Source organism: Mesocricetus auratus, unplaced genomic scaffold (assembly GCF_017639785.1).
Source record: "Mesocricetus auratus isolate SY011 unplaced genomic scaffold, BCM_Maur_2.0 Super-Scaffold_100676, whole genome shotgun sequence".
NCBI classification, from domain to species: domain Eukaryota; kingdom Metazoa; phylum Chordata; class Mammalia; order Rodentia; family Cricetidae; genus Mesocricetus; species Mesocricetus auratus.
Window position 1 is genome coordinate 187,245,203 of NW_024429266.1, and position 18,650 is coordinate 187,263,852.

The following is an 18,650-nucleotide window of genomic DNA, read 5'->3' on the forward strand; positions in this document are numbered from 1 at the left end:
GCAGGGACATGAAGGTAGGACGGGGATGCAAAAGACGGCCACACACATAAATTAAAACGTTTTTAAAAATGGAACTTTGCCTGCATGTGCACCACTTGGGTGTCTGGTGTCCATGGAGGCCAGAAGAGGGCACCAGGCCCCTGCAATTGGGGTTACAGCCGGTCGAGAGTTACTATGTGTGTGCTGGGAATCAAACCCAGGTCCCCTGGAAGAGCAACGTGTGCTGGGAATCACTGAGCCATCTCTCCAGTTCCTAGATGTGAAATTTATCCAACCGTCTCCTGTTGAGCACTTGAATTCCTCCCACGTTTCCTCTTTTGCAAGCAGTACTTCCTTGGACAGTGGTGTGGAACTACAGTATAAAAGCACAGATATTGCCAGAAGCGCCTGCGCCGCTCCGGGCCCGACCGGCCGTCTGGTCTTCTGCCGCAGGTGTCTAGAGCAATGCCGACATCCAAGACAGACAAGAAAGTTTCCTTGACAAAAACTGCCGAGAAAGGCTTGGAACTGAAGCAGAACCTGACAGAAGAGCTTCGGGAAAACGCGGACACCTACAGGTACCTCTTCATCTTCTCTGTGGCCAACACGAGGAACCGCAAGCTGAAGGCCATCCGGAATGCACAGCCCAATGCTCTTTGGCAAAAACAAGGCGATGATGGTGGCCTTAGGTCGAAGCCCACCTGGCGAATACAAAGACAACTTGCATCAGGTCAGCAAGAATTCTAGCGGTGAGGTTGGGCTCCTTTTTACCAACCGCAGGAAGGAGGAGTTCACTGAAGGAGCGGTTCACAAAGTACACAGAAATGGATTTTGCTGGAGCCGGAAACAAAGCAACTTTAACCGTGAGCCTGGATCCAGGGACCCTGAAGCAGGTCCCTCACTCCATGGAGCCACAGCTGAGGCAGCTGGGCCTGCCCTCTGCCCTCCCACAGGTGCGGCGACCCTGCTGACTATGAAGTGCGCAAGAAGGGCGATGTGCTGACCCCAGAACAGGCCCGCATCTTGAAGCTTTTTGGGTATGAGATGGCTGAATTCAAAGTGATCATCAAATACATGTGGGATGCCCAGTCGGGAGGTTCCAGCAGATGGACGACGACCTGCCTGAGAGCGCGCCTGAGTCTGAGGGTACTCCGAGGAAGAGGATGACAGCTGACTCTAGGACAGGGGACTTAGGCCTTCCAGCAAGTTCTGCCTCTCCAGTGGACCACCAGGACTGCTGTCACCCCTCTGGAGACAGCTCTTTATTTTGCTATGGCTAAAGACAACGGAGGATGCTGGGGCAGGATTTGTTTCTACAAAGAATAAACTTTGGCCCACAGGGCTTTCCCTGTAGGCAGCGAGAGACTTTTCCTAGGACACAGGCCTTCGGCTTTGTGCTTCTGCTTGGGGCCTGCACAACCCGGCTCCTTGGCAGCACAGCACTGCAGATACTGACAGCAGCTCCCAGAGTTGGGTGTCCTCTCCAGCCATTGCCTGGAATGGATTGGCTAAGGAGACTTTACTGCCTAGGCAACTTCATCACTCGGGAAGGGAGGCAGAGACAGAAAGATTAAGAATTCAAAGTCCACCTTGGCTATAGCAAAGTCCTTGCCTTAGAAACTAAAGCAAATGGCTTGGTAGGAATGGATTGAGGTCGAGGACATAGGTCAGTTGTTAATTCATCTTGCACGTGAAAGGTCCTTCAGTGTGAGGGAGAAAGGAAAGTGCCGGAACTGGTACCTCCTACCACTCTTTTACCTGAGTATTTACCAGAGCTTAGTCAGCAGTTTATTCTTCTGGTTTTGTTATTTAAGGATGAAAAGATACATTCATACAAAAGCCTGTTTGCCTGTTTATACATGTTTCTGTTTTAAAAATTATATATATACACAGTACATATATGTGTGTATGTATACATATACATACACACACAACACACACACAACACACATACGTGTGTGTATGTGTTGTATGTGTGTTGTGTGTGTGTGTAAGAAACAGAATTTCCTGAATCTCAGGCTGTAGTTGGCTTCAGTTCGTCATGTATTTCTGGCTGACCTCTTGTCTGCACTTCCTAAGTGTTTGGATCACAGGTGTGAGCAATGTCACCAGGATTGTGTGGCCATGGATCACTCTACTAACTGAGTCACATCTCCAGCCATAAAGGAGACTTCAGAGTTGTTCATTTGGAAGTGGCAGACCACAGAAACTACCCAAATGTCTCTCAGGGTACAGTGGGAAAATATAAGACCCAGGTTTCACTTCCACATTCCCATGGCAGCTCACAACACTCTGTAACTACAGTTCCAGAGGGTCCAGTGCCCTCTGCGCCTTCCTGTAACAGGACCCCAGAACTTAGCACAACTAACTCCATGATGGAAATACCATTCAGGCCACAAAACTCAGCATGGAGACAGCACCACCTTCCAAAATAAAGACAAATACCTAAGTCATCAAATTCCATAAAAAAGTACAGATATTACCTTCCTGACCTCTGGTGTCTAGTGAGTACTTTTTTGCTACCACTTTTCATGGTAGAAGGGGATGAAAAGGCAGATGGATGAATGCTCTGTCCCTACACAGCAGGACACAGTAAAATGATAAAAGGATCTTGAAGTTGGTTTAACCCTATATAAGGTACTAATCCATTTGTGAGTCATGACTTAGTCACTTCCCCAAAGGCTCCCTTTCTTTTTTATTTATTTTTTCCCATTTCTTTTTAAAATGTTATATATTTTTATATTTGATAATATTTTCTTATTTGGGGCTACTATGACTGTGGTGTTACACCATGGCCAAAGCAGGTGGGGAGCAAAGGGTTTATTTGACTTACATAGGAACTCAAACAAGACAGAAGTTGTTGCAGAAGTCAGGAGGAGTGCTATTCACTTGTTTCTCATTGCTTGTTTAGCCTGCTCTCTTGTAGAGCCCAGGATCACCATCCCAGGCTCGGCACCACTCACTGTGGACTGGGCCCTCCCCTGTCAATTACTCTTTATAGGGTTGCCTTTTATAGATGCATTTTCTTAATTGAGGTTCCCTCCTCTCAGGTGACTTAGCTTGTGCCAAGTTGACATAAAATTAGCCAGCACAAATATCCGTAGATTTGCATAAAAGGCGCTGTGATCGCATCCACATTTTACTCCCTTTTCTTATACCCTTCTACTCCCACTGATCTCTTGTTCTTCTCAGCTTGCCCTCTACTTTTATTTATTCCCCTCCTTTTTTTCATCCCTTATTTCTTCTCTCCTTTCCTCCCTTCTTTTACTCACCCCTGCCCCCAGATGCCCTTGCAAGCTTATGTGTTCACGATTGCAATGCCATGACATGCCCGGAAGACAGCGTCCGTCTCAATCCTCCTCATCCTTCAGCTCCTACAGTCAGTCCCTCTACCCCTATTCCACACTATTCTCTGGGTCTTGAAGGAGGTGACATGGGTGTCTTTTTTGAGGCTGAGCAGCTACTTATTCACATTGTTTGACCGTCTCTGAATCTCCACTTTGTCCGGCATCCATTTCTGAAAGAGATGTGTCTGACCAAGCCTGAGAGGTGACTGTTCTACAATGATAAAAGTTAATATTTAGAAACCACTTTATCTCTATGTACATCTGTAGTGAAATCTTTAATAGAGGCTTTCTCACCTCTTATTATTACTTGATGGTACCCACTTTCAAGATTAATTCTGTTGGAGACATAACAGAGACCGCACTTTTCAATGGTCATATATCCAGAAACAGGCTTGTAGATTGTAATTGGATTCTTTTCTCTGTCCCACTGGTCCCCCTGGACTGGTGTCTTCCCACTCATGGGTTCCCACAACAGCTTATTAAGTAACACTCTGAGGTTTAATATTTAATATAGTTGTTTGGCTAGTGGGTCAGATTTATTACTGGCTAGTTCTCTCTTATAAATTAACTCATTTTTATTAATCTGAGTATTGCCACAAGGCTGTGGCTTACCAGTAATGCTTCCTTCGGTGGCTACACGGCATCTCCCTTACTCCAACTTTCTCTCCATAACTCTGAATTTCCCACCTAGCTGTATTCTGTCCTGTCATAGGCCAAAACAGCTTTATTTACCATCCAATAAAAACAACACATATTCACAACATACAGAAGGACATCCCATATCATCTTCCCCTTTCTGTCTAATTAAAAAGGAAGGTTTTAACTTTAATATAATAAAATTATATATAACAAAACAGTTATCAAACAAGAATTATGGTTGCAATTTTTAGTCTATATACATTTGGAAAAATTAAAGAAAATAGCTTATCACCTATCCTATCTTTGTTAGTCTAAAGTTTTATGTCTAATTTATCTTTTATCATAACTAAGGAAAACTGTAATTGTAACTGTCTGTATTCAGCTCCATCAAAGACCCCAGAAGGATGTAAAATTACTTAAGTAAATTGGAAGTTAATTGTAAGCAACTTCCAAAACTCTAGAAATGACAGAGATATCTGGCTGCCTGGACAGCCACCCAAAGTTTTCCTGCAACATTGGGGCATCCATCTTCAGCCTATAGACCCATTTCCTGTGGGTTCTGCATGTCCATCCAGTTTATACAGTATACAGACAAGCAGTTCAGGCAAGAGCATGTTCTTGCTCAAGTGGCTCCCTAGGTGCATAAGGAGCCTCTTCCATGCCATCATCCTCTTTAAGTATATTGGTGCTGCTAGAATCAGACATGTATCACTGTTGAGAAAAATCCAACTTCTTAAGACACTTTAAATGCCATATTCTGTAGGTGGTTCAAGTCTTTGAAAATTACCTGTCCTTCCGAAATATATGCCTGTATATCTAGAAAACCTAACTAATATGACTGTAAATTTGACTATAATAGATGACTATCTATTAATCTCTATTTCTTAGGTATTCATTACATTTTTAAATAAGGTGTATAAACATATTATGTAAAACAAGAGTATAAATATACATAAACAAAATTGACCCCAAATTTGTATCAATAAAACAAAATCCATATCAATGTATCATTTCTCTATCAGTAGGCACCATGGTAAACTATTTTTCTTTCTTTGATCTTTTTCCTTTTTTTGAGTGTTCACCACAGTTTTCTACAGTGGGGGAGCTACTTTGCTTTTCTCCACTGAATGAATAATGGCTTCAATTTCCCCACATTCTCACTCACACTTAACATTTCTTCATTTTCTTAGTAGGGAAACTTCTTCTTTCTTTCTTTTTTTTTTGTTTTTCGAGACAGGGTTTCTCTGTGGCTTTGGAGCTGTCCTGGAACTAGTTCTTGTAGACCAGGCTGGTCTCAAACTCACAGAGATTTGCCTGCCTCTGCCTCCCGAGTGCTGTGACTAAAGGCGGGGAAACTTCTTTCTTAGTGTAGTTATCCAATGGGTAAGAGGCAATATCTCATTGGTTTTAATTCCTCAACCCTGGCATGTCTTCTTCTAATGGTTGTTCTTGATCTTCCAGTCACATGTTTTGAATTATACATCAGGCTAGTACTGATCATAAGTCATTGTTTGTAAGATAAGGCCATACACACACACACACACACACACATATATAAGTTAGTGTTATGGGTTAATACTTAAGACAGAGCCCTGGACATTGGCTGATAGCATTGTAACCAATAGAGTCTCTGGGGTTGACACAGCTCTGGGACCAGGCTGGCGGGGAAAAATGCATGTTACACTAACCTTTCTTTGGGGGGCGTCTGTTGGATCCAGCTGACTTTGTCTGTTTCATACCTGAGAGGGGGAGTGTGCATTGGAAATGACAGGTAAAGATACTAAGGAAAAGACAGAGACACAGATTAGAGTCAGAAGAGCAGTCCAGTGAATACTGAATTCTTCAACATTCTTATTTCCAACCCAAAAGGGGAAGACTTCTTTATCATGATACAAGGAACAAACAGACTTTCTTCCTTAAATCTCCAAACATTTAGTAATCGCACCTTAGACTAAATCTCTCATTATCTGGCCTTGAGGGTTTAGAGTAACCACACCTTAGACCAAGTCTCTTTTTTTATCATTTTTTATTTTAATTTTAGATAGCTTGTTTTACATGTCAATCCCAGTTCCCTCTCCCTCCCCTCCTCCCTCATTCCCCTTCCCCCCTCCCTCCCACCCTATTGCTAAATCCTTCCACATAGGGGATATCTAGAGTCTGTCATTTTACTCTTGGTAGGGTCCAGGTACTCCCCTAAGAGTCCAGGCTGAAAGAGCATCTCTCTTTGTCCTATAGGCACACGAAGACAGTTTGTATACCAGGGATAGACACTGATCCACAGCTCAGGGCCCCATAGGTTGCCCAGGCCTTCTCACTGACACTCACATTTGGGGGGTCCAGATCAGTCCCATGCTGGCCTCCCCACTGTCAGTATGGGGTCCAAGAGCTCTCCCCTGTTCAGATCAGCTGTCTCTGCTGGTTTTGCCAGCCCATTCTTTGCCAATTTGCTCATCACTCCTCTCTCTCTGTTACTGGGTTCCTTGGGTTCAGTTCAGTGATTAATTGTGTGTTTGCCTCTGCTTCCATCAGTCACAGGATGAAGGCTCCCGGATGGTTATAGACATCAAGTTCATTATCAGGAATGGGCATTCGAGGTGGTCCCTCCACTATTGCTTAGCTTGCCAATTGGTGTTATCCCTTTAGATCACTCGAGGTCACTCTGGTGCCTGATCTGTCTTCTATCCTATGATTCCCTCTTCCCCCTATTCTACCCCCAGCCCCTCAACTTCCTGTTCCCCCATGACCAACTCTCTTCCTCTTCACCCCCTCTCTTCGTCCCAGGTCCCCCTCCCCCCACCCCTCGCTGTATTCCCCATCCATTCAGAGGATCTTGTCTCCATCCTCTTCTCTTGGGTACTATGCATATATGCATATCTTTTAGGTTCTTTCCTGTTTCCCAGACTCTCTATCTGTGGAAGTACAGACTGGCACTATCCTGATCCATGTCTAAAATCCATATATGAGTGAGTACATACCATGTTTGTCTTTTTGCGACTGGGTTACCTCACTCAGGATGGTTTCTTCCAGTGCTATCCATTTCCCTGCGAATTTCAAGATTCCATTGTTTTTTTCTGCTGAGTAATACTCCATTGTGTAAATGTACCACATTTTCTCTATTCACTCTTCAGTTGAGGGGCATCTAGGTTGCTTCCAGGTTCTGGCTATTACAAACAATGCTGCTATGAACATAGTGGAGCAGATGCCCTTGTTGTATGAACCTGCCTCATTTGGATAAATGCCTAAGAGTGGAATTGCTGGGTCTAGTGGTAGATTAATTCCCATTTTCCTGAGGAATCTCCATACTGATTTCCAAAGAGGCTGTATGAGTCGGCACTCCCACCAGCAGTGGAGGAGTGTTCCTCTCTCTCTACATCCTCTCCAGCATAAATTGTCTTCGGTGTTTTTGATTCTAGCCATTCTGACAGGAGTAAGATGGTATCTCAGAGTTGTTTTGATTTGCATTTCCCTGATGGCTAAGGATGTTGAGCACTCTCTTAAGTGTCTCTTGGCCATTTTAGCCTCCTCTACTGAGAATTCTCTATTTAGCTCTGTACCCCACCTTTTAAGTGGATCCTTTGGTGTTTTGGAGACTTGTTTCTTGAGTTCTTTGTAAATTTTGGAGATTAGCCCTCTGTCAGATGTAGGGTTAGTGAATATCTTTTCCCATTCTGTGGCCTGCCTTTTTGTCTTTTTGACTGTGTCCTTTGCCTTACAGAAGCTTTTTAGTTTTAGAAGGTCCCATTTGTTAATTGTCGATCTCAGTGCCTGTGCCACTGGTGTTATGTTTAGGAAGTGGTCTCCTGTACCAACTCGTTGAAGAGTATCTCCCACTTTCTCTTCTAAAAGTTTCAGTGTGGCTGGATTTATGTTGAGATCTTTGATCCATTTGGACTTAAGTTTTGTACAAGGCGATAAACATGGATTTATATGCAGTCTTCTGTGTGGGGACACCAGACCTTGAGCAGAAACCCACTTCCCCTTTGGCCTGGGAGTAGGCATCTATGTATTGTTTACTGAAAACAATTTAGTGTTTTAAAGCTTGATAGGGCTCAGATAAGGGCTGGCTCACTGAAATACCATGCCTTTTACACCTCCTATGGCTAGATGCCTCTTTCTGCCCCCTGTGGTGTCTCCCCGATTCTGGGGCCAGAGATTAAACCACCAGCCAGGAGGGTGAGAAGTGGAAAAAATGGTATGTAAATGGATGGCAAAAGTCCTTAAAAAGGGAAGCTCCTTTTTCTTAGAGAGACTTCTCCAGAGATTTCGCCAGAGACTTCTCCAGAGATTTCGCCAGGGACTTCTCCTGAGATTTCTTCTGAGAGCTCGCTCCTAAGCTGATTTGGGAAGATAAAGTTTTCTTAAAGCAACCGACCAGTCTCTGTGTCATCTATCCCGACCACCTCGCTACATTCTCGGACGCAGGCCGCACAGCAGGTGCGACACTTCTGCATACCAGTACCCAGTTATGCCAGCACCATTTGTTGAAGATGCTTTCTTTTCTCCATTGTACAGTTTTAGCTTCTTTGTCAAAAATCAAGTGTTCATAGGTGTGTGGGTTAAAATTAGGGCTTTCGATTCGGTTCCATTGGTCTACCTGCCTATTTTTGTGCCAATACCAAGCTGTTTTCAGGACTATAGCTCTATAATAGAGCTTGAAGTCAGGTATGGTGATGCCTCCTGAAGTTCCTTTATTGTATAGGGATGTTTTGGCTATCCTGAGCCTTTTGTTTTTCCATATAAAGTTGATTAATGTTCTTTCCAGGTCCTTGAAGAATTGTGATGGAATTTTGATAGGGATTGCATTGAATCTATAGACTGCTTTTGGCAAGATTGCCATTTTTATTATGTTGATCCTACCAATCCAAGAGCATGGGAGATCTTTCCATTTTCTGGTATCTTCTTTGATTTCTTTCTTTAAAGACACAAAGTTCTTGATATACAGGTCTTTCACTTCCTTGGTTAACATTATCCCCAGATATTTGATGCTGTTTTTGGCTATTGTAAAAGGTGATGTTTCTCTGATTTCTTTCTCAGTCGCTTCATCATCTGTATATAATAGGGCCACTGATTTTTTTGAGTTTACCTTGTATCCTGCCACATTGCTGAAGGTGTTTATCAGCTCTAGGAGTAACCTTGCGGAGTTTTTTGGGTCACTTATGTAAACTATCATATCATCTGCAAATAGTGAAAGTTTGACTTCTTCTTTTCCTATTTGTATCCCCTTTATCTCCTTTTGTTGTCTTATTGCTGTAGCTAGAACTTCAAGTACAATATTGAAGAGATATGGAGAGAGTGGACAGCCTTGTCTTGTTCCTGATTTTAGAGGAATTGCTTTGAGTTTCTCTCCATTTAGTTTGATGTTAGCTGTTGGTTTACTGTATATTGCTTTTATTATATTCAGTTACGTTCCTGTTGTCCCTGATCTCTCTGGGACCTTTATCATGAAGGGGTGCTGGATTTTGTCAAAGGCTTTTTCAGCATCTAGTGAGATGATCATGTGGTTTTTTCTTTCGCAGATTGTTAATATGGTGGATTACATTGATAGGTTTTCTAATGTTGAACCATCCCTGCATTCCTGGAATGAAGCCTACTTGATCATGGTGGATGATTTTTCTGATGTGTTCTTGAATCCGGTTTGCGAGTATTTTATTGAGTATTTTTGCATCAATGTTCATGAGGGAAATTGGTCTATAGTTCTCTTTCTTAGTTGTGTCTTTGTGTGGCTTGGGTATCAAGGTAATTGTAGCCTCGTAGAAAGAGTTTGGCAGTAAGCCTCCTGCTTCTATTGTGTGGAATACTTTGAGGAGTATTGGTATTAGCTCTTCTTTGGATTTCTGGTAGAATTCTGCACTGAAGCCATCTGGGCCTGGGCTTTTTTTTGTTTGGGAGATTTTTGATGACTGCTTCTATTTCATTAGGGGTTATAGGTCTGTTTAGATTGTTTATCTGTTCTTGATTTAGTTTTGGCAAGTGATATCTATCCAGGAAATTGTCCATTTCCTTTAAATTTTCAAATTTTGTGGAGTACAGATCTTCAAAGTATGCCCTGATGATTCTCTTGATTTCCTCAGAGTCCGTTGTTATGTCCCCTTTTTCACCCCTGATTTTGTTAATTAGCATGCTCTCTCTCTGTCTTTTGGTTAGTTTGGACAGAGGTTTGTCTATTTTGTTGATTTTCTCAAAGAACCAGCTCTTTGTTTCATTGATTCTTCTCAGTGTTTTCCTGGTTTCTACTTGATTGATTTCAGCCCTCAATTTGATTATTTCCTGGTGTCTGCTCCTCCTGGGAGAGTTTGCTTCTTTTTGTTCTAGAACATTCAGCTGTGCTATTAATTCTCTAGTATGACTGTTCTCCAGTTTTTTCATGTGGGCACTTAGTGCTATAAACTTTCCTCTCAGCACTGCTTTCAAAGTGTCCCATAAGTTTGTGTATGTTGTGTCTTCATTCTCATTGAAATCGAGGAAGTCTTTAATTTCTTTTTTTATTTGTTCCTTTACCTAGGGATGGTGCAATTGTGCATTGTTCAATCTCCATGAGTTTGTAGGGTTTCTGCGATTTGTGTTATTGTTGAATTCTAATGTTAATGCATGTTGGTCTGATAAGATGCAGGGGGTTATTCCAATTTTTTTTGTATCTGTGGAGATTTGCTATGTTTCCTATTATGTGGTCAATTTTAGAGAAGGTTCCATGTGGTGCCGAGAAGAAGGTATATCCCTTTGTATTTGGGTGGAATGTTCTATAGATGTCTGTTAAACCCAGTTGGGTCATAACTTCTATTAGTTCTTTTGTTTCTTTGTTAAGTTTCTGTCTGGAGGTCCTGTCTAGCGGTGAGAGAGGAGTGTTGAAGTCTCCTACTATTAGTGTGTGAGATTTTATGTGCATTTTGAGCTTTAGTAATGTTTCTTTCACGAATGTAGGTGCCTTTGTATTTGGGGCGTAGATGTTTAAAATTGAGACTTCGTCTTGATGTATTCTTCATTTGATGAATATGAAGTGCCCTTCTTCATCTATTTTGATTGATTTTAATTTGAAGTCTAATTTGTTAGATATTAGGATTGCTACGCCCGCTTGTTTCTTGGGACCGTTTGATTGGAAGATCTTTTCCCAACCCTTTACTCTGAGATAACGTCTGCCTTTGATGTTGAGATGTGTTTCTTGTATGCAGCAGAAGGAAGGGTTCTGTCTTCTTATCCATTCTGCTAGTCTGTGTCTTTTTATAGGCAAGTTGAGGCCGTTGACATTGAGGGATATTAATGACCATTGATTGGTGATCCTTGTTTGTGCTTGATTTATTGTTAGTGAAGTTATTTTGTGTAGTTTCTCCTCCCTTTTTCTTTTGGTGTTTTGTAAAGTGTGATTATATATTGCCTGTGTCTTTGTGAATGTAGTTATCTTCCTTGGCTCTAGGTTTTCCTTCTAGCATTTTCTGTAGAGCTGGATTCATGGATACGTATTGTTTAAATCTGGCTTTGTCATGGAATATTTTGTTTTCTCCATCTATGGTAATTGAGAGCTTTGCTGGATATAGTAGTCTGGGCTAGCATCCTTGTTCCCTTAGCGTTTGTAGGACATCTGTCCAGGATCTTCTGGCTTTCATCATTTCATTGAGAAGTCAGGTGTAATCCCGATAGGTCTGCCTTTGTATGTTACTTGTCCTTTTTCTTTAGCTGCTCTTAATATTTTCTCTTTACTCTGTAGGTTTGATGTTTTGATTATTATATGGCGAGGTGACTTCTTTTTCTGGTCAAGCCTATTTGGTGTTCTGTAAGATTCTTGTACTTTCATAGGCATATCTTTCTTTAGGTTAGGGAAGTTTTCTTCTATGATTTTTGTTGAATATGTTTTCTGTACCTTTAAGTTGAATTTCTTCACCTTCTTCTATACCTATTATTCTCAGGTTTGGCTTCTTCACGGTGTCCCATCGTTCCTGGATATTTTGTGTTAAGGATTTGTTGGTTTTGAGATTTTCTTTGGTTGACAACTCTATATCCTCTAATGAGTCTTCAACACCTGAGATTCTCTCTTCTATCTCTTGTATTCTATTGGTGATACTTGCATCTGTAGTTCCAGATCGTTTACTGAGCTTTTCTATTTCCAGCATCCCTTCATTCTGTGTTTTCTTTATCGTTTCTATTTCAGCTTTCAATCCTTCAACTGTTTGAGCTGTTTCCTTAATTTTTTTGGTTGTTTTTTCTTGGTGCTCTTTAGATTCTTTGAGAGATTTGTTTATTTCTTGAATTTTTCCCCCCATTTCATGGATTTTTTTTGTTTTTTCTTCTATTTCTTTAAGGGATTTCCTCGTTTCTTCTTTGAGGGTCTCCATCATCTTCATGAAATAATTTTTAAGGTCTGTCTCCTCTTCTTCCTCTATGTAGTGCTTTTCGGGTCTTGCTGGTGTTGGATCCCTGGATTCTGGTGGGGTCATGTTGGTGTTTCTATTGCTGAGTGATCTCTTATTCTGTCTTCTTCCCATCTCTTCTTCCAGTGGGTGCTGGTGGGGTCTTTCCATCTCCACTGGTCTCCTTCCTTCCTGCAGCTGAAGCTGGACTCGCTGGGGTTGGGGTCTTGGAGGGGCTGATGTCTTTCCTGAAGCTGGACTAGCTGGGGTTGGGGTCTTGGAGGGGCTGATGTCTTTCCTGTGTGGGCAGGTCTTCTGGATGCCTGGAGCAGCCTGGAAGATCGAGGGGGATGGTGATGGGCGGGTGGTCCCTGCCGGAGACCCAATCTCACCTGAAGCTGGACTCGTTGGGGTTGGGGTCTTGGAGGGGCTGATGTCTTTCCTGTGTGGGCGGGTCTTCTGGATGCAGGGAGCAGCCCCGAAGATCGAGGGGGATGGGTGATGGGCGGGTGGTCCCCGCCGGAGACCCCATCTCACCTGAAGCTGGACTCGTTGGGGTTGGGGTCTTGGAGGGGCTGATGTCTTTCCTGTGTGGGCGGGTCTTCTGGATGCAGGGAGCAGCCCAGAAGATCGAGGGGGATGGGTGATGGGCGGGTGGTCCCCGCCAGAGACCCAATCTCACCTGAAGCTGGACTAGCTGGGGTTGGGGTCTTGGAGGGGCTGATGTCTTTCCTGTGTGGGCGGGTCCTAGACCAAGTCTCTTATTATTTAGATAAGACATTCATGCCTAAGACCAAATATCCTAGAGTATCCTTGCCTTAGAACTTTAGGTCTTATGACTTTAACCTTAGAAGATCAAGGAACGTTTTGAACTCTGTGACCTTAAGTCAAGATGAGTCACAGTCATTTTTATGGATGCTTACATGAAATGCAGCATCTTTTGCACTATTTCCAGGGGATAAATGGGACAGAGTCAGAAGAAAGCTAATGTACATGGGACAAAGTCAGCAGGAAGATAACCATGCTGTGAGACACAAAGGGAACATGGAATATTGAAAGAACATGACAGACCAAGCACACAGTGGGCTTGGTGAAAAGTTTCTGCAACCTGGTATTGGGTTTCTCCACCAATGCAATAAATCAGATCAGTCAACTTAATAAGTCCAGGTTTAATCTGAGCAAAACATTCCTGAGTGGTCCCAGGAAAGAGGAGAAGACATGAGGGAAAACCATGAGGGGAAGTCTGTGGGCCAGACCTTAAATACCCTCTGGGGATGTAGCCGCTGCTTAGTGGGCTTTCTTTGAGCAGGGTTTGGAGATGGCAGCTCCAGGCGAGAGTCCCAACATCCTGACCTTTTGGGTATATGTGGATGTTGGTTCAAGTCTGGCTACTTCATTTTGACAAGAGATGAAGTGGGGAGGGGTAGTCTGGAGCTGGCTAGACTCAAGCTCAGTGGGAGGTATGGGTGGAGAAGCATTTGGTTAGCTGCCATCCCGAAGACCTCAGGAGACTGTTTCTTGAGGAGGTGGATAAGGTGGGTTGCTAGGAGAAACAAATAGATTATTAACACTGGCTCTATGAATGGGGCTAGCCATGGGAAAATGGCGTAGAAATTGGAGCTGGTTATACAGAAGAGGCAAGGGTAAATGAGCCCAACGAAAGAGCAGATGCCCTTGAGTCTGGAGAGGTGGGGCCAGCACTGATGCTCCAGGAGTTTGAGGGGATGGCATGCCAAATCGAGGGATGGTGTGTTCTCCTGCAGCAACTGAGCCATCACATCTGCTGTTTCTCTGGAGGTGGAAATGTCTCTATCTGTCCTTTAAAAGTGTCAACAAGAGTTAGGAGATAACAGAGGTTTTTATGAGTGGGCATGTGGGTGAAGTCAACCTGACAGCTTTTGTTCAGTTGGTGTCTTCAAAGCTGGTGCAGGGTCTGACACATCTGCAGAGCCAAGCTGGTGCAAGGGATGGTATATCTTGAGGGACCGTGTGGGTTGGGCTTGACCCCGTGGGTTCCTTTTCCAGGAACATGCAGGTACCTGTAAAATAGCTGGAGTAAACTTTCACCTTGGTGTCATAGCAAAAGACTTTGGCTTTGGATTAAAAGGCATGCACATTTTTCATAGGGATGTTGGGAGATGTCATTCTGTAAATGTGTGTCTGATTGGTTTGAATGAAGCACTGTTGGCCAATAGGGAAACAAGATAGGTGGGACTAGGAGTCTAGGAGGATTCTGGGAATTATAGTGAGGAGAGTTCTCCCATGTGATCTCCCAGGAGCAACGGGTGCTCAGGAGTGCATCCTCAAAAAGATAAGTTCTTACAAAATATGTATTAGTAATTATGGGTTAATAATCAAATCAGAGTTAGCTGATAAGAAACCAAGCCAACAGCCAACAGCTTCATAATTATTATAGTGTCCTGTGGATTACTTGGGGGCTCAGGCAGCTCAGCAGGGCCCAAGCGGCTGGCAGGAAGACTACATCTTACAGGGCCTTGTTTAAGCCCAGTGAAAGACATCTTTAAGTCTAAACTCACTGAAAAAAAGAATTTGAGCAAGTGGAGGCAGAGGGATTTGCCTATGCCTGCTGGTGGGCGTTGCCCATCCCTGCTGGTGGGTGTTGCCCATTCCTGCTGGGTTCCATACCTCCTTCGATGCTAACCTGTTTCAGACAGGAAGGAGTTGGCTTTTAGCGGAGGTTCATCATATGTGGTTGGATGCAGTACAGTAATGCCGAAAAAGCTTTATGTAGTCTTAAAGTCAGAATCAGTAAAATCTACAGAAATTTTAAGAACTGAAAACTGTTGTTATTGCTTTGTCAGCTTATCAAAATTGCATTTATCAGTGCTAAAACTCTGAACCTAAACCTCCAAAGTTCCATCTGTAACTTGTTTATCCCATACCATGAAATCTGTGAATGAGACACACATTTCTGTATTTTTAATTCCCACTATTAACCTAGGATAGTTTGATATGAAAAGAGGCTTCTAGTTTAAAACTTGTCTTTATTTCTTCTTGAGACACTCAGTATTAATTTCTCTTCTCCCACACTCTAAACCCCTGGTAACTTACAACCACTCATCATTTACTTACTTTGATTTAGTATCACATTATTTATAGTAATGCCATGTTATAATCTCGGTCACACATTCTCTGTCTGTCTGTCTGTCTGTCTCTTTCCATCTATTTTACTGTGACAAGATCAAGGTCATTCTGAATTCTGATATATATCAATAATATACTAAAATATCATTCTGGCAATCAGGTGATCAAAGGACATCATTAGCACAGCTAAATTCTCTAGGAGTGCACTCAGGAGGGTTTCATTTTTGTTTGTGCAGTGATGGCTACATAACTATACAGTAGATATTTCTTCTGATATTCTGTAACTGACAAGTGGTCATTTGCTTCACACTCTTGTGGACAAATGCTAACTTCTGGTTGTTTTTTTCAACTTAGTTCACACTTTGTGGCATAAAAGCATTTGTAAGCATCTTTACAAGAAATCTCACCTCAAATCTGCTATTCTTAGTAGAGCTATTGCAAATTCCTAGTAGCCACAAACAGCTAATCTTCAGTGTTCTCACACCATCATTTGAATCTTCTGCTTAGAGCATTAGATTTCTTTTCATTCTATTGTTATTTCCAATTCATCCCCACAGCTTTTTAAAAAAATTTTAAATTAGAAACAAGCTTGCTTCACATGTCAATCCCAGCTCCCTCTCCCTCCCCTCCTCCCCTGACCCACTTCAACCCCTCCAGCCCCCCACCCAGTCCCCACTCCACTCTCCAGGGAGGGTGAGGCCCTCCATGGGGGATCTCCAGAGTCTGTCATATCATCAGAGTCAGTGCCTAGGCCCTCCCCCATGTATCCAGGCTGAGACAGTATCCCTCCACGTGGAAGGGGCTTCCAAAGTCCATCTGGATGCCAGGGATAAATGCTGATCTATTGTTCAAGGCCCCTCACTGATACCCACGTTCAGGGGGTCTGGATCAGTTCCATGCTGGCCTCTCAGCCATCAGTCTGGGGTCCATGTTTTCCCCCTTGTTCAGGTCAGCTGTTTCTGTTGGTTTCACCTGCCCAGTCTTAACCACTTTGCTCATCACTCCTCCCTCTCTGCAACTGGTTTCCAGGACTTCAGTTCAGTGTTTAGCTGTGGGTGTCTGCCTCTGCTTCCTTCATAGCTTTTATTGGCTGAAGGATTGCTTATTTAAGTGTGATCCTGAACAAACTTCCTACTTGGAATGTTTATTCACACATTCCCCATTTAAGGCTATACTATTTTGACAAAAGGAGTTTATGTGGCAGGAACTTCATCATTAACAAATTTCCTGGTGATTATTATATATAATAAAACACATTATGTAATTTCTCACATGAGTCACTTCATCTCTTCCCTAAGGACTTCATCTCTTCCCTAAGAGCAGCTTTGGGTGTTTCCCATTGCCTGCGTGTTTAACTCATGAAAATATTCCATCTACTGGGCACATATCTGTGGGTAACCAGGAAGAGGACTTTTCATTTGCCTGTATGGTTTTGATATATAAAATATATACTGGGTGCCTTCAATTGTCAAAAAGGCTGTTGCTCACTTAACCAGCCCCAGAGAAAGGAAATCCTTCTCACTTGGGCATCAGTGGGATCAATCACCCCACCACTTGGCCTAGAGACTGAAAGTGTCAGGCTCTGGGTTTTACACTACATAGCCACAGTTTTCCCCTGGAGGCAACTACCTTAGATATAATCTCTAGAGTTGAGAGGTCCCTTGCAATCAGCTAACATTTGGGGAATATGCTAAGATGGACCAAACACCACGGGAAAACACTCTTTTCTTCTTCTTAGAATTCTATACTGACTTAAAGCTCCCTCCTAAATTGATTCTCCCAGTATCTGACAGTGAGTTGCATAGCCACACTTCCCCTGAGCCATAGAGGAAGCTGGCAAGCTACTGTCCTATGTGAGTTTTTATCTGCTTTTACTACCTTGAGAAATTAAGCTCCATGATTCTGTGTTGCTTGAGACTTTTGGATGGCATGGGTATATAAAGTGGACACCTTGTGAGAGAGAGGAGATTGAGGTTGGAGAGTGAGATGGCAGAATAAGGAGACATGATGACAAGATGATGTGTATGAGCTGATTCGTTCCCTCACCCTCAGAAATCTTTAGTCAGTTCCCATGCTTGCTGTGGTGTTCCTTCTGGATCCTCAGAGGTTTCTGGGTTTGGTAGTCTAATGAGCCTCCATTGAATCACTCAAGATGGACAACTCAGAAAGTCTGGTACACTTGTCATAATTTTAGGTGTGGTTAAAAAAATGAGGCAGAGCCCTATGCTTGGCATTGAGTAAAATGGTTGTCATCCAAGAGTGACAACTGAGGAGGTTTCACTGGATCTTCAGTGCAATGTGAGACCCTAACATATGCTTACCCTCACTTCCTCCTCATCGTCAATGGTCTTGAGGCACGAGAGTGCTCCCCATACTGTGAGTGTGCACCTCCTGTCTTCTGGAGCTGGTAACTGTTCATAGTTCACATCTTTTGTCTACAATGGATTCATCAAGAGTCTATGGCAGTTTGAAGACAGCCAGCAGACTGATGCCACTGTCATGTAGTTGTGAGGGCCTGGTACAATACCACTCTGACCACAGAAAGTGATGTTACAGAAGCCCTGATTTTCTTCTCCTTTTTCACTTGTGATATCAGAATGTCTGACTTAGAGTTTGTAGTAGCTGGGCTAGGACTCTAGGCCTGAAAACCCTTGGAGGGGTTATCACATCCCATAAACCTAAGTCCTTCACTCTCTGTATCTCTGAGAGATGAAGTCCTTGACTCAGGTGAACATCGCTGTACCTGTATGGACTTTCTGGACAATGCTGAAAGACATGTGTGGCTCCCTCCTCATTACTGTTCCTACTGTGTCAGTCATTGTTTTGTTAATTATTTTTTTTAAATCCACATTCATATTTTCACTTCTACATTTCACAGCTTCCTTCACAGCATGAATATTTCAGGAGGATTTTATAGCTTCAATTCAATTCAAATAGCACCAAGGACTTTCTCATATTTTTATTTTCACAACAAGGCACAGTATATTTCCTGTGAGTGTGATGGGGAGGATTCCTCAGATTTTTGTTCAATAGTGATTGCTTTGTTTACCTCTGCTTTTAACTCAAAACAGATGATGAAAGGAAGAAGAACAAAAAATTCAGAGTAGATCACGTGTTATATCTTCTGTTTTAAAGATAAGAATGTGGAAACTCTGTGGTCATAGTGGGTACCTGTGGTAAAACCCTTAACTACAAGTGTGGGTGGGTGTGGACGAAGAGAACAGAGTGTTCATACCGGATT

At 42.8% G+C, this 18,650-nt stretch overlaps 1 pseudogene; it reads left to right on the forward strand.

Annotated features, from left to right (window-relative positions):
• Positions 1-444: 444 nt before the first annotated feature.
• On the forward strand, positions 445-1,153 carry LOC101839071 (annotated as a pseudogene).
• The last annotated feature ends 17,497 nt before the right edge of the window (positions 1,154-18,650 follow it).